The sequence below is a fragment of the Tachypleus tridentatus genome, chromosome 13 (assembly GCF_004210375.1).
Source record: "Tachypleus tridentatus isolate NWPU-2018 chromosome 13, ASM421037v1, whole genome shotgun sequence".
NCBI classification, from domain to species: Eukaryota; Metazoa; Arthropoda; class Merostomata; order Xiphosura; family Limulidae; genus Tachypleus; species Tachypleus tridentatus.
Window position 1 is genome coordinate 128687562 of NC_134837.1, and position 12315 is coordinate 128699876.

Genomic DNA, 12315 nt, shown 5'->3' on the forward strand with positions numbered 1-12315 from the left:
CCACCGTCAACAAAACTTTTTAAAGGTGCTTATAAATCGCTGTTGCCCCCCAGTGGCTCAGCGGTACGTCTGCGGACTTACAACGCTAAAAACCGGGTTTCGATACCCGTGGTGGGCAGAGCACAGATAGCCCACTGTGTGGCTTTGTGCTTAATTCAAAACAACAACAAATCGCTGTTTGCCTACATGTACTTATTATTATATTAGCATAATCATATTCCTTACTCGTGCGTAAATACGCTTATTATGTATAAATTACTCAAATAAAATCTGTGTAGCTATTGAATATTAATAGCTGTCAAAAGATTTAGATTTGTCAATTACGTATTATCAGAGTTATATAACATTAAATAAGGGCGGCATGATGAGTTAAGCCTAGTTTCACTGTGTCGGTATTTGGGTATTGATGTTAAATACCCAGGAGGGTCAGGTCATTAGACCTCTTCCTCCCTCCCGAACGATTATAGCGTCTGTCTTTAGGGATTTTTTTTTTTTTTTTTTTTTTTATAGCTTTGGGCCAGAGTAAAAGTATAACATCATACTCAGGCCCATTTCAGGGCTCAGTCCATGCATGGACGAACAAGAAGTTTTTTTTTTCTTTTATTATTTATCTTGGTTTTTTTTAACCGACACAGTGAAACTAATTTTGAATTTTCTTCTAAGTATACTGACAGACGATTACTAATTATCCTCTCTAATACTTTGCCAATACAACTGGTTAAGCTAATCGGGCGGTAGTTGTTTGGTTTATTCGCTGGCTTTCCTTCTTTCTGGAACATTAATATTATTGCTTCCTTCCAAGAAAAGGGGATATATCCTGCTGATAGTGATAGATTAAATAACACTGTTAGGTTTTCATATAATCTCTGAGTGCCTTTTTTTAGGAGGATAGCTTGAATACCATCTTCTCCAGGGGCTTTGTTTTTTGTGTTGTTAATAGCAGTTACGACTTCTGTTACAGTGATATGTTTAATCAGTTGATGAGTGCTCCAGTCTTTTGTTTTTTCTTGGTGTATAATAGTGTTGACTGGAAACTTAGGTGTAAAAATGCTTCTGTTGTGATCTATAAAGTTGTTAACTGTATTATAGAAGTATCTGTTCATGTCTGGTTCATGATGTGTCTTGAACGTGTTTTCTAGGTGTTTTTTAAATATCTCGGCTTTTTCTGTGTTTGTGTATGCTGTTTCTCCATCCAGTTCCAGTGGTGGATATACTGTGTTTGTTGTTCCTGTATTTGTAAATCTTTTCAAGTGTGTCCAGAATTGTTTAGGATCAGTTTTGTGATTTAGATCGGAACAGAAGATGTCCAAGTTTTCTTGTTTTTGTTGTCTGATTAAGTTTCGTATTTTATTCCTTATTGTGTTTATCTGTGTTTTAAGTATGGGGTTGCGATTTTGAATGTACTGTCTGCGGAGTATACATCTGACTTTAATTAAGTGTATTATGTCTTTATGTGGTTGCCATGAATGAGTTGTTGTGAAGTGTTTTTGTTTCGGTATCGAACTGTTGGCTGCATGTTTTAGACACTCAGAGATGATATGACAGTATGCATCTATATCTGATGCGTCCGCGGCAATGTGTAGTACTTCTGGAGGTAAGGTTTCATTTAATATGGTTTGGAAAACTGGCCAATTAGCTTTGTTGTAATTCAGTTGGTCTTTAACTATGATTTTATTTAAGTGGGAGGTAAGATTGAAGATACACTAAACTGGGAGGTGGTCACTATCCAAGTCGTGACCAACATGAAAGTTTACGAATTTGCGACTCATATTAGACAAACACAGGCATAGGTCCAGTATTTTACTGGTGCCGTGTGCGTACGAGATATGTGTCGGTGTTGCATCATTTAATAAAGTCATGTTTGATTCATCCAGAAATTGAAAAAGTATATTGCCATTTGCGTTTGTACTTCGACAGTTGAATGCTATATGTTTACTGTTTAGGTCGCCGATAATAATAAGATTAGAATTGCTATTATACAATATATTCAAAAGATTTACATCTAACACTGTACTAGGCGAGCAGTAGATGCCCGCCACAGTAACGTCTGTATGATTTTGCGTTTTTACATTAATAATTATTGATTCATTACTGGAAGGGATACTAAGTTCCTGAACTATAAGTTCAGTCTTATACAATAATAAAATACCTCTGTTTGGATCTCTATTATCCTTCCTGTCATGTCTCATAATGGAGTAGCCGTTTAATTTGAATCGATGGTAGTTATATAGGAGAGTTTCACTAATTATAATTACATCAGGTTTTATGGAGTTTGTTGTGTCTTCAATCTCATGTATCTTGGAAGCAAGATCACCCTGGATATTGATGTGTAAAACTGTGAAGTTATCCATGTTTCGTGGAGTTTATGATGGAGGTTAAAATTTGCGGCAAGAATTTGTGTATGTTTTTCAATATGATTTTAACTATTATGTCTGTGAGACTGTTGGTGTTTGTAGGGTTTGTATATTCTGCCATTATTTCCGAGAAGGTGGAAGTTATGGCAGATGTCAATGTGGTTTCAATCGTTGTTGGTTGTGTGTTTTGAGGTGGTTTGGGTATTTCGTCTTCACATGGTGATGGTTTTTCCTGTCGGGATGATGAAGTTTTAACCACTGCAGCGTAAGTGTTTGTTTGTGTAGTTGTACTTTGTGGTGCTGGAGTGGTAGGTGTGGGTTCCTTAATTGTTCGTGGTGGTGGCGACTTGTTCATGTTGGGATTTTTAATTTCGTTCAAGTGTGTTTTAATGGATTTATATTTCTGGCATCCTTTATAATTAGCCGTGTGTTCTTCCCCACAATTGCAGCATTTGGGGTTGGGATTTTGTTTAGTACATTGTGTAATGTAGTGATTCTCCCCACAGCCCACACAACGCGCATTTGCTTGGCATGCTGCGTTAATCCTAATTAGAGAGTGTTTGTTTGTTTTGAATTTCGCACAAAGCTACTTGAAGGCTATCTGTCCTAATTAGAGAGTGAATATAATACATAAGCCAATACATTACGATACGCAATCAGAGATATTCTTATAAGTTTTATTAATAGCTATAAAACATGTAATTTAAAAACAGTAAATATATAAAAAGCATGTCTTCTCAAAACTTATTACAAGAAACGAAGAACTACATATATTTCACTGTACCAGTTTGAGAAAATATTAAAATCAAACTATTCCTTCATGTATCCCTTCAACTGCTAATAAAAATAATAATTTTTAACTTATTTACTTCAAACTACTTTTTCTTTTTTACCTTTTCAAAGGAAGTCCACTATACCAAGAGTACATGATACTTAACAAGAAGCCTTTTTTTCCAGTATAATATGTTAAGAAATAAAACAGTTTGATAATTTCTGTATAACAGTAACAACTTTAATATTTCAAGATTTATAGATTAAATGTTACTTGCTGGGGTACCCGTACCCTGACCAGAAGCTACGTAAATTCATGATTAATGAAAGGTTATCTTTGGACATGAAAAGTTGTTTCGTTTATATATAATTTTTAAAAACCCCAAAACGCCCAAAAAACAGCAAAGCAAAAAAACGTATAACCGTAAATTTGCACGTACCTCCTCATGGACTCAACAAACCTTTACGCCAAACCTGGTGGAAATCCATCAACAAGAGCGAAGTAGCGGTAAAAAAAATTCATAAAAACCACAAAATGCAAAATTGAAAACGCGTGTATTTCTCCATGGACCTAATGAATCTTTATATCAATTTTGGTGAAGATCCATCCATACCTTACAAAGTATTTACATTGACATACAACAGACGGTAGTATTATATTTATATAGATGACGCCAGTGCATTAGATCCGCGTGTGAAGTATTCATAACGTCATATCTGCACCTTGAGAACTGAGAAAAGATTGTTCTGTGTGACGAGAAACGGGAAAATTTGATCGCTTACCGCAAATCTACATGCACAGAGGATATAAATTTCGCGAAGTTGGGAGTTGGACATCGCGTAATAAAAAAGTTTGTCCGGTATCATTTAAGCAACAGTTCTATTATAATATGATCAAAGGCACTAATAAATTATGATCCAGTAATAATGAATACAGTATATTATAATAACATACACACGATATGCCATACTAATCAACAGACAGTATTTTACATAAATATTACTTTACAATAAACCATACCTGGTATTTTTAAAACAATCTATACATAGTATTTTAAATTAATCAAGAAAACAAACTGCACAGCAACCTATACGCAGTATGTTATCATAATCTATACACGGTATTTAATATCAACCTAATCACGACTAACCTAAATATCCGAACTCTCTAATTTATTATTTGGATTACAACCGAAAATATCGATATCAGAGAATGTGCCCCACTAATGAAATCTCCAAGTTAGCATGTTTTAAATCAGATACATTAATTAGTAGGTTAATATTTATTAACAGTCTACGTATGTAACTTGTTTTTCTCAAAATTTATTGATAACGATATAACTGGTAATGGTTTTGATGATGTGTTTGTTTATCGATATTACCACAAAGCCACTCTAGGGCTATCTGTGAAGAGAATGAGAGGAGGTAAAACAGTTTGTAAGCAGCACCAACCGCCAACTTTTATGCTACTCTTGTCGGAACTGCTTGTGGGATTTGATCGTCATCCACGCCCTCTTACAGCTGAGCGCAAATATTATTTTATTGAAGATACTGTCATACATCTATCCAGAATGAAATCATGTTTCGTCAGGTTATAAGTTAAAAAATAAACATTTTTAATTAAACAGTCAGTTCCCCTAAAACCCGCCGAAGATATGTTTTGAGTTAGTTTGTGTGTGTTTTCTTATAGCAAAGCCACATTGGGCTATCTGCTGAGCCTACCGAGGGGAATCGAACCCCTAATTTTAGGATTACAAATCCGTAGACTTACCGCTGAACTAGCGGGGAGCTGTTTTGAGTTAGACAACAATATATGCTTTTATAAATGGTTTAGAGTTCAGGTAGCGTATTTACGACTAACAGAACAATGTTAAATTAGCAACAAATGTCTTGTTCATTCTTTTCTGGTTTAGGTAGTAAATTATTGTAAGCTATACATTTTTAATGCTCTAATTTTGTTAGCTAGATTAACTGTTATTTGTCAGAGAAAGCTGCAAGCCGTTGACAATAATATTATGTTCGCCAAGTTATGATAGGCCTAGAATTAAAAAGAACTAATTGTGTGATGTAGTCTGGTCGTGAAGATGTGACGTATATTTCAAGAGTGAATGTGTGTTAAATATCGTCCTACTTTTTACAAGTTTATTTCTAAGTTGTTTAGCACAGTTAATGACCTACAAGTTGTACCCATTTCACCATTGTAACAACTATCTGGATTATATATTTCCTCCTGAAAAACATCTCTGTAGTTATTTCCCTTTAAACTTTGTTTTTTTTTCATCAACAATGATTTAAACAGCATCTATAATTTGTAGGATTCGGTGTAAACTAATTAATCGTACACTAATAATATAAAATAATTTAAGTTCTTGAATAACGAGTGCTTTCCGTAAACCAAACATATTGGTTCAATGATAACAAGTAATTCGTGATTGCGCCTCTACGTCACTTACGGACATTTTTTTTATTTTCACTAAAATTACAAATTTTGTTGTAAAAATTTAAAAAGTCGCAAATAATATCCATGGCTGCGGTTCTAACTGTCTTGATTATGCTGAAGTGAGGGCTTGATACTCATTAAGTAAAATATTCCTCCTTCCATTGTTAATTACATTTACAATCCAGATGTATGTTTGTCTGTGTAAACGACTTGATAAACTCTTAACTATTCATTTAAGTATGGAAATTAGTTTAATTGCCAAATCAATTTCATCTACCATTGAGTTTTTCTTTGTGGTAATCTATGTTCGATCTTCAGTATGTCCAATAATTCTTTCTTTATATTGCCTTCTATACCTTAAAGCGGGCCCGGCATGGCCAGGTGGTTAGGGTACTCGACTCATAATCTGAGGGTCGTCGGTTCAAATCTCCGTCACACCAAATACGCTCGCCCTTTCAGCCGTGAGGGCGTTATATGTGACAGTCAATGCCACTATTCGTTATAAAAAAAGTAGCCCAAGAGTTGGTGATGGGTTGTGATGACTAGCTGCCTTCCCTCTATTCTTACACTGCTAAATTAGGGACGGCTAACGCAGATAACCCTCGTGTAGCTTTGCGCGAAATTCAAAAACAAACAAAAACTTCTTTACTTTCACCCAGTATTAGATATAATTATATATATACGTAATTAAGCAACTAAGAAAACATCAGAAATTTAAAAAAAAAATAACTTCTAAGAAGTGAATATATATATGTCATACACAAATACTACATTGAATGACGTCTAAACTTTCCCTGCTGGTGCTTAATTTGATTTATCGATTACAGAAACCTGGCAGACGAACGTGAAAAAGCGAGACAGGAGAAAGTAAAAACAGCATACCACCGCTTTTACACAGTATCAGTACTGTCAGTAAATTGCTTTCAGCTACAGAGTGCGAAGTGAATAGTTATCCATATTCATCAAAAATGATGGGCTTGGGAATCTCTTGATACGCGTCAGCTAAATTCACATGGAGGCTTTAACTATTAGTAGGTCTTTGATAATCACAGAGCTCGTAAATTATATCAAATGTTAAGTTCGAAACATGCAGAGAAATGTATAAATTTAACACATAACTAAAAATACAAGCGTCATTTATTACACATACATTTAAATTCAAAACTTCATACGGTGGTAATGTGTGACATATTAATAAAAAAATCTTTAAAAAACGGGTAAATCGCTACACTAAAATAACTTTCAGGTGTAAAAATCGTTTCTATAGTAAAGTAATTCCGTTGTTTTTATGTTACGATAAAATAACAAAATTTTAATACACGACTTGAGAATATTGATTACCAATTCGATTCAAGCATGCGCAATGATAGCCTCCTGGTGGGACTCCGCCAGCCGGTCTGGAAAATGTAGGTGTAGAGAATTTACGCGCAATTGAAAGTAACCTCAAAAAATGAGTGCTTGTTAAAAAAGTGTATGATTAATTACACAAATCGAGTATATTATAGATTATGAAAATAGATGTATAAACAAAAGCAACTCGCGCTTCTGTCAAAATCAAGTGGAATAATTTTTATTACATTATAATATAAAGATATTAGTTGATCTTTGTATTTTTTTTTCAACTTTAAACGTGGTTCCTCAAATCTCGTGTTAAAATATACACGTTGTACCCAAGATGATATTTTATCGTATTTGCTCTCAAAGAGTGCATTGACCTTTAAAATAATTTGTTACTTCTCGCGTTTGCGTGGATAATATTATTTTTATTCTGTCTACAAAATATAATTTAATTAATTGAACATACTTTATATGTGAGACATACAATGAACACTTTTATGAAAATTACAGCTCGTTACATGTGTGTAAAAAAGTGTGAATAGGCTTCATGTGCCTCAACCTTTTTGTAAGATTACAATGTTTCACTTTATCGGTAGGTAAAGGTTATTAGAATTTCTTATCATTAGTTATATGGTATTTTACGGTTCGCAGATACACCTGACAACATTCAATTAGAGTACCCAGACTAGAATCTCAACAAAAGGAGCTATGGAGCATGCTTCTCAGTTAGGGCCTAAAAACTAGAAGCTCAAGAAAGCCGAGTTATGGAACATGTTTCTAAATTAAGGCCCACAAACTAGAGGTTCAAGGCCTAGCTATGGAGCACGTTTCTCAGTTAAGACCCACAGACTGGAGGCTCAAGGAAACCGAACTATGGAGCATGTTTCTCATTTAAGACCCACAGACTGGAGACTCAAGGAAACCGAACCATGGAGCATGCTTCTCTGTTAGGACCTACAGACTGGAGGCTCAAGGAAACCAAACTATGGAGCGTGCTTCTCTGTTAGGACCTACAGACTGGAGGCTCAAGGAAACCAAACTATGGAGCGTGCTATCTCTCTGAAACTGTGCCGAGTTCGAAGTGCAGACAAGGAGAGTTTGGTTTGTTCTGCACAAACCTACTCGAGGGTTATCTGTGGAAGCCGTCCCTAATTTAACAGTAATAGTCTAGCGAAAAGGCAGCTAATCGTCAATATCACCAACTCTTGAGCTACTCTTTGTACTAACGAATAGTGGGATTGACCGTAACGTTATTACGACCTTATAACTTAAATGGGACCCGCGGATTGCAATCGAACACCCTAACCGCCAGGTCATGTTAGACCAATAGAAAGAGACAGGAAAAGATAAATAAAAAAACAACAACACGAATGTTTGTTGAATACGAAAACAACACATTACCATACTTAATAAAACCAAAGAACAAGAAGTGTTTCCTGTGTGTATCTGTTGAACTAATAAGATATGCGAAGAAAAACAACCTTTATCGGTTTCTGTTGCCAGTTCAAGTGTAATCGGCCTGTAATTTCAAGTACAGATAGATAAATCTAGAAAATCTGAATGATAACAGTAAATGAAGTAAACAAAGTAAAATAACCATAAAGTTAAGCTCAGATTTTACCAAAACGTAACGAAATGCCGAACTTCTAGTTAAGTGAAACAAACCTCTGGCTCTTTTGAAAGCCAAAGCCTGTGATTATTCATCGTTATGTTAAACCCAGAGAAAAATATTCCCAAAGCCTTCAAAGTAAAAACTTAAGTCTTGTAGTCCGCTAAAACCTTACACATACACACACACGTATATATATATATAAGATAACACTACACACAAAAACAAGCTTGCTCATTGTTCCACGTCCAGCAAGGGCGAATGGCGTGGCTAGCCCTAATTGCCGTTATTTGATACACCACCACTAACAAAAAAAAAAAAACTGTTACAAACTCATTCTCCTAACTTGCAACACATACGGTCAAAATTAGAAACAGAAAATATGGCGATTCGAGCAATTTTAAACCTTCATTCGGGAAAAACTGGTACCAAAAGTTTCGATAATTCAAGCACGTCGTCAGTTTCTCGAGCTAACTTAAAATATATATCCAGAACGGACGCAAGTTCCATGAACTTCAGCTTTCTTATTCATAACCTCATTCAGGCACAACTTTTACAAAAACCCTCTGAAAAATTCTCCTGTAAGATTATGACTGCGTCGTTCTTGAAAACGAACGACGAAACTACAAGCGATTGAATGCACTACCAGAACAGTAGCAACAGTAGGAAACCTGGTATTAAACAAAGATAAGGGACTTAACCAATTATTTTACCAACAGTAGGAAATCTGGTAGTAAACAAAGATAAGGGACTTAATCAATAGTTTTACCAACAGTAGGAAACCTGATAATAAACAAAGATAAGGGACTTAATCAATAGTTTTACCAACAGTAGGAAACCTGATAATAAACAAAGATAAGGGACTTAGCCAATAGTTTTACTAACAATAGGAAACCTAGTAGTAAACAAAAATTAGAGACTTAGCCAATAGTTTTACCAACAGTAGGAATCCTGGTAGTAAACAAAGATAAGAGACTTAGCCAATAGTTTTACCAACAGTAGGGATCCTGGTAGTAAACAAAGATAAGGGACTAAGCCAATAGTTTTACCAACAGTAGGAAACCTGGTAGTAAACATAGATAATGGACTAAGCCAATAGTTTCACCAACAGTAGGAAACCTGGTAGTAAACAAAGATAAGAACTTAACCAGTCGTTTTACCAACAGTAGGAAACCTGGTAGTAAACAAAGATAAAAACTTAACCAGTCGTTTTACCAACAGTAGGAAACCTGGTAGTAAACAAAGACAAGAACTTAACCAGTCGTTTTACCAAAAGTAGGAAACCTGGTAGTAAACAAAGATAAGAACTTAACTAGTAGTTTTACCAACAGTAGGAAACCTGGTAGTAAACAAAGATAATGGACTTAACTGTTGTTATTTTTTTGTATCTGATTAATGGAAATCTCTCTTGTTTTTTTGTATCTGATTAATGGGAATCTCTGTTGTTTTTTGTATCTGCTTAATGGGAATCTTGTTTTTTTGTATCTGATTAATGGGAATCTATTGGTTTTTTGTATCTGATTAATGGGAATCTCTATTGTTTTTTGTGTCTAATTAATGGCAGTCTCTATAATTTGTGTCTAATTAATGGCAGTCTCTACATTTTGTGTCTGATAAACGTGAACCTCTGTTGTTTTTATATCTGATAGATGTGAACTTCTATTGTTTCTTCATGTAAACGTCACTGACAAATGAGATGTGATTAGTTATTATTGTAAAGACATGTCTGATGTTCCTGAATGGTATAATTGACTTGTGCCGGCTTTCACAGTGTATAGACACTGACCTTGAACAAGGTTGAATCAACCTGAAGCAGCTTTACTAACCAACTCTCACACAACGATAATTCATGCAGCCAGCACGTCAAGTGTGAAGCATGAATCATACAATAGCTGAAACAAAGCGCGAGAATGTACGTGGCTCTCACTGGAAGGACTAACAAATTTTATAGCTTACACGGGAGGTGGGTCCCCTGAGTGATCCCCTCTCCAGAAATGCCATATATAGTTATTTGCATATAAACACGTGGTACAGTATAGTCTTACTGGTACGTAACTCAAGGAGCACCTTGTATATAAATATATGATATGATGTATTCATTTCAGTACGTAACTAAAGGAGTACCTTGTATATAAATATATGACATGATGTAGTCGTATTGGTACGTAACTCAAGGAGTACCTTGTATAAAAACGTATGATATATTAATTTAAAACGTACTACTTGGAGACATTAAGGCAAGTGTTTTTATGAAATTGCTATTATTAACAGTTAAATATGGGCTAAAGATACATGTTTGTTTGTCGAATTTCGCGCAAAGCTACACGAGGGCTATCTGCGCTATCTGTTCCTAATTTAGCACTATAAGACTAGAGGGAAGGCAGCTAGTCATCGTCACCCACCCCCAACTCTTGGACTACGTTTTTACCAGTAAATAGTGGAATTGACCGAACATTATAACGCCCTCGCGAGTATATTTGGTTTGACGGAAATTCGAACCCGCGGCCCTCAGACTGCGAGTCGAATGCCCTAACAACCTGGCCATGTCAGGCCAACAGTATATGAGCTCAGAAACGAGTCAAGACCCGTTTAATTCCAAGCGAAAATTTTGTTTGTTTTTTTTATTTCACGCAAATCTATTTGAGGGATGTGTGCACTCACTGTTCTTAATTTAGGAGTCATTATATTAAAGGGAAGCAGCTAATCGACACCACCCACAGCGAACTCATAGGTTACAATTTACCAACGAATAATGGGGTTGACTATTATGCCATATCGACCCTATTGCTGCTAGGGCGAGTATTTTGGAAACGAGGTTCGAATCCATGATCCATCCTTAGATTGCGAATTAAGTGCCATAATCACCAGGCCACAGGAAGATAGTTAAGGTCACGTTGAAAGCAAGTCGTTTTGTTTTCCCAAGCCGAAACTGTCTTGTTGGTGATTGGTTAGAGAAAACTGTATAAGGACGCTTAGCACAAGATTTACTACATCCTTAATATATATATTCGGCCACTAGAGACATGGGAGAACAGGTCACCATCATCGGTTTGCTTGTGTAGCTATTGTGCAAGTGTTATTTACAAAATAATAATAATAATAACAATAACTGGCCTCTTTGTGTCAGGCAGCGTTCTTGTTACAGATGAACTTACTGGCTTCCAAGCGTTTCGCCTGAGGTATGCAACAAAATTTTGACTCACTTGTTAGTCTTAACCACCAAATATGTTACTATGGGGATTGAAAAAGTTACGCACAATCCTTTCATGCGGGTACTGACCTTCCATCACCAACGGTGCACAAATTAGGTTTTGTATATGCATATAAAGAAAAGGCGTCGTCTGTGTGCTCGCCTTTAACGTTAATAGTTTTTGATTGATATTAAGATCTTAAAACTACCCGGAGACTGACTTGGGAAGGATTGCGTTTGGACCTAACCCTGCCCTACGCCACCTCTCTGGGTAATGGATTCCTGATGGGGAAAACTGAGCTTAATAATGAAAATGGTTTATAAGGCACACACACAAAAAACAAAACAAAAAAACAACAGATCATTTCAGAACCCAATTATTTCATCTTTGCTGAAACCTCGAAATGATATTATAATTACCCCAGTAGAAACCAAAATATCAGTTGCGGTCAAATCTTTATTGCAACCATACATCTTTAAATAGAGAATTTATAGAAAAATACAAATTAATTCCAATCGCAGACACCAAACTATATTAAATTCATTTGTCTTAGGCCTAACAGTAGTTAAGCCTGGGCTGTGAGTGGAGATACAAACTAATTTTATACGTGGC

At 35.6% G+C, this 12315-nt stretch overlaps 1 protein-coding gene across 5 annotated transcripts in view; it reads right to left on the reverse strand.

The window, feature by feature from the left end:
• LOC143237371 (uncharacterized) overlaps positions 1–12315 on the reverse strand; it is an 89525-nt gene that overhangs the window by 53723 nt on the left and 23487 nt on the right. The gene's annotated exons all lie outside the window — the stretch shown is intronic.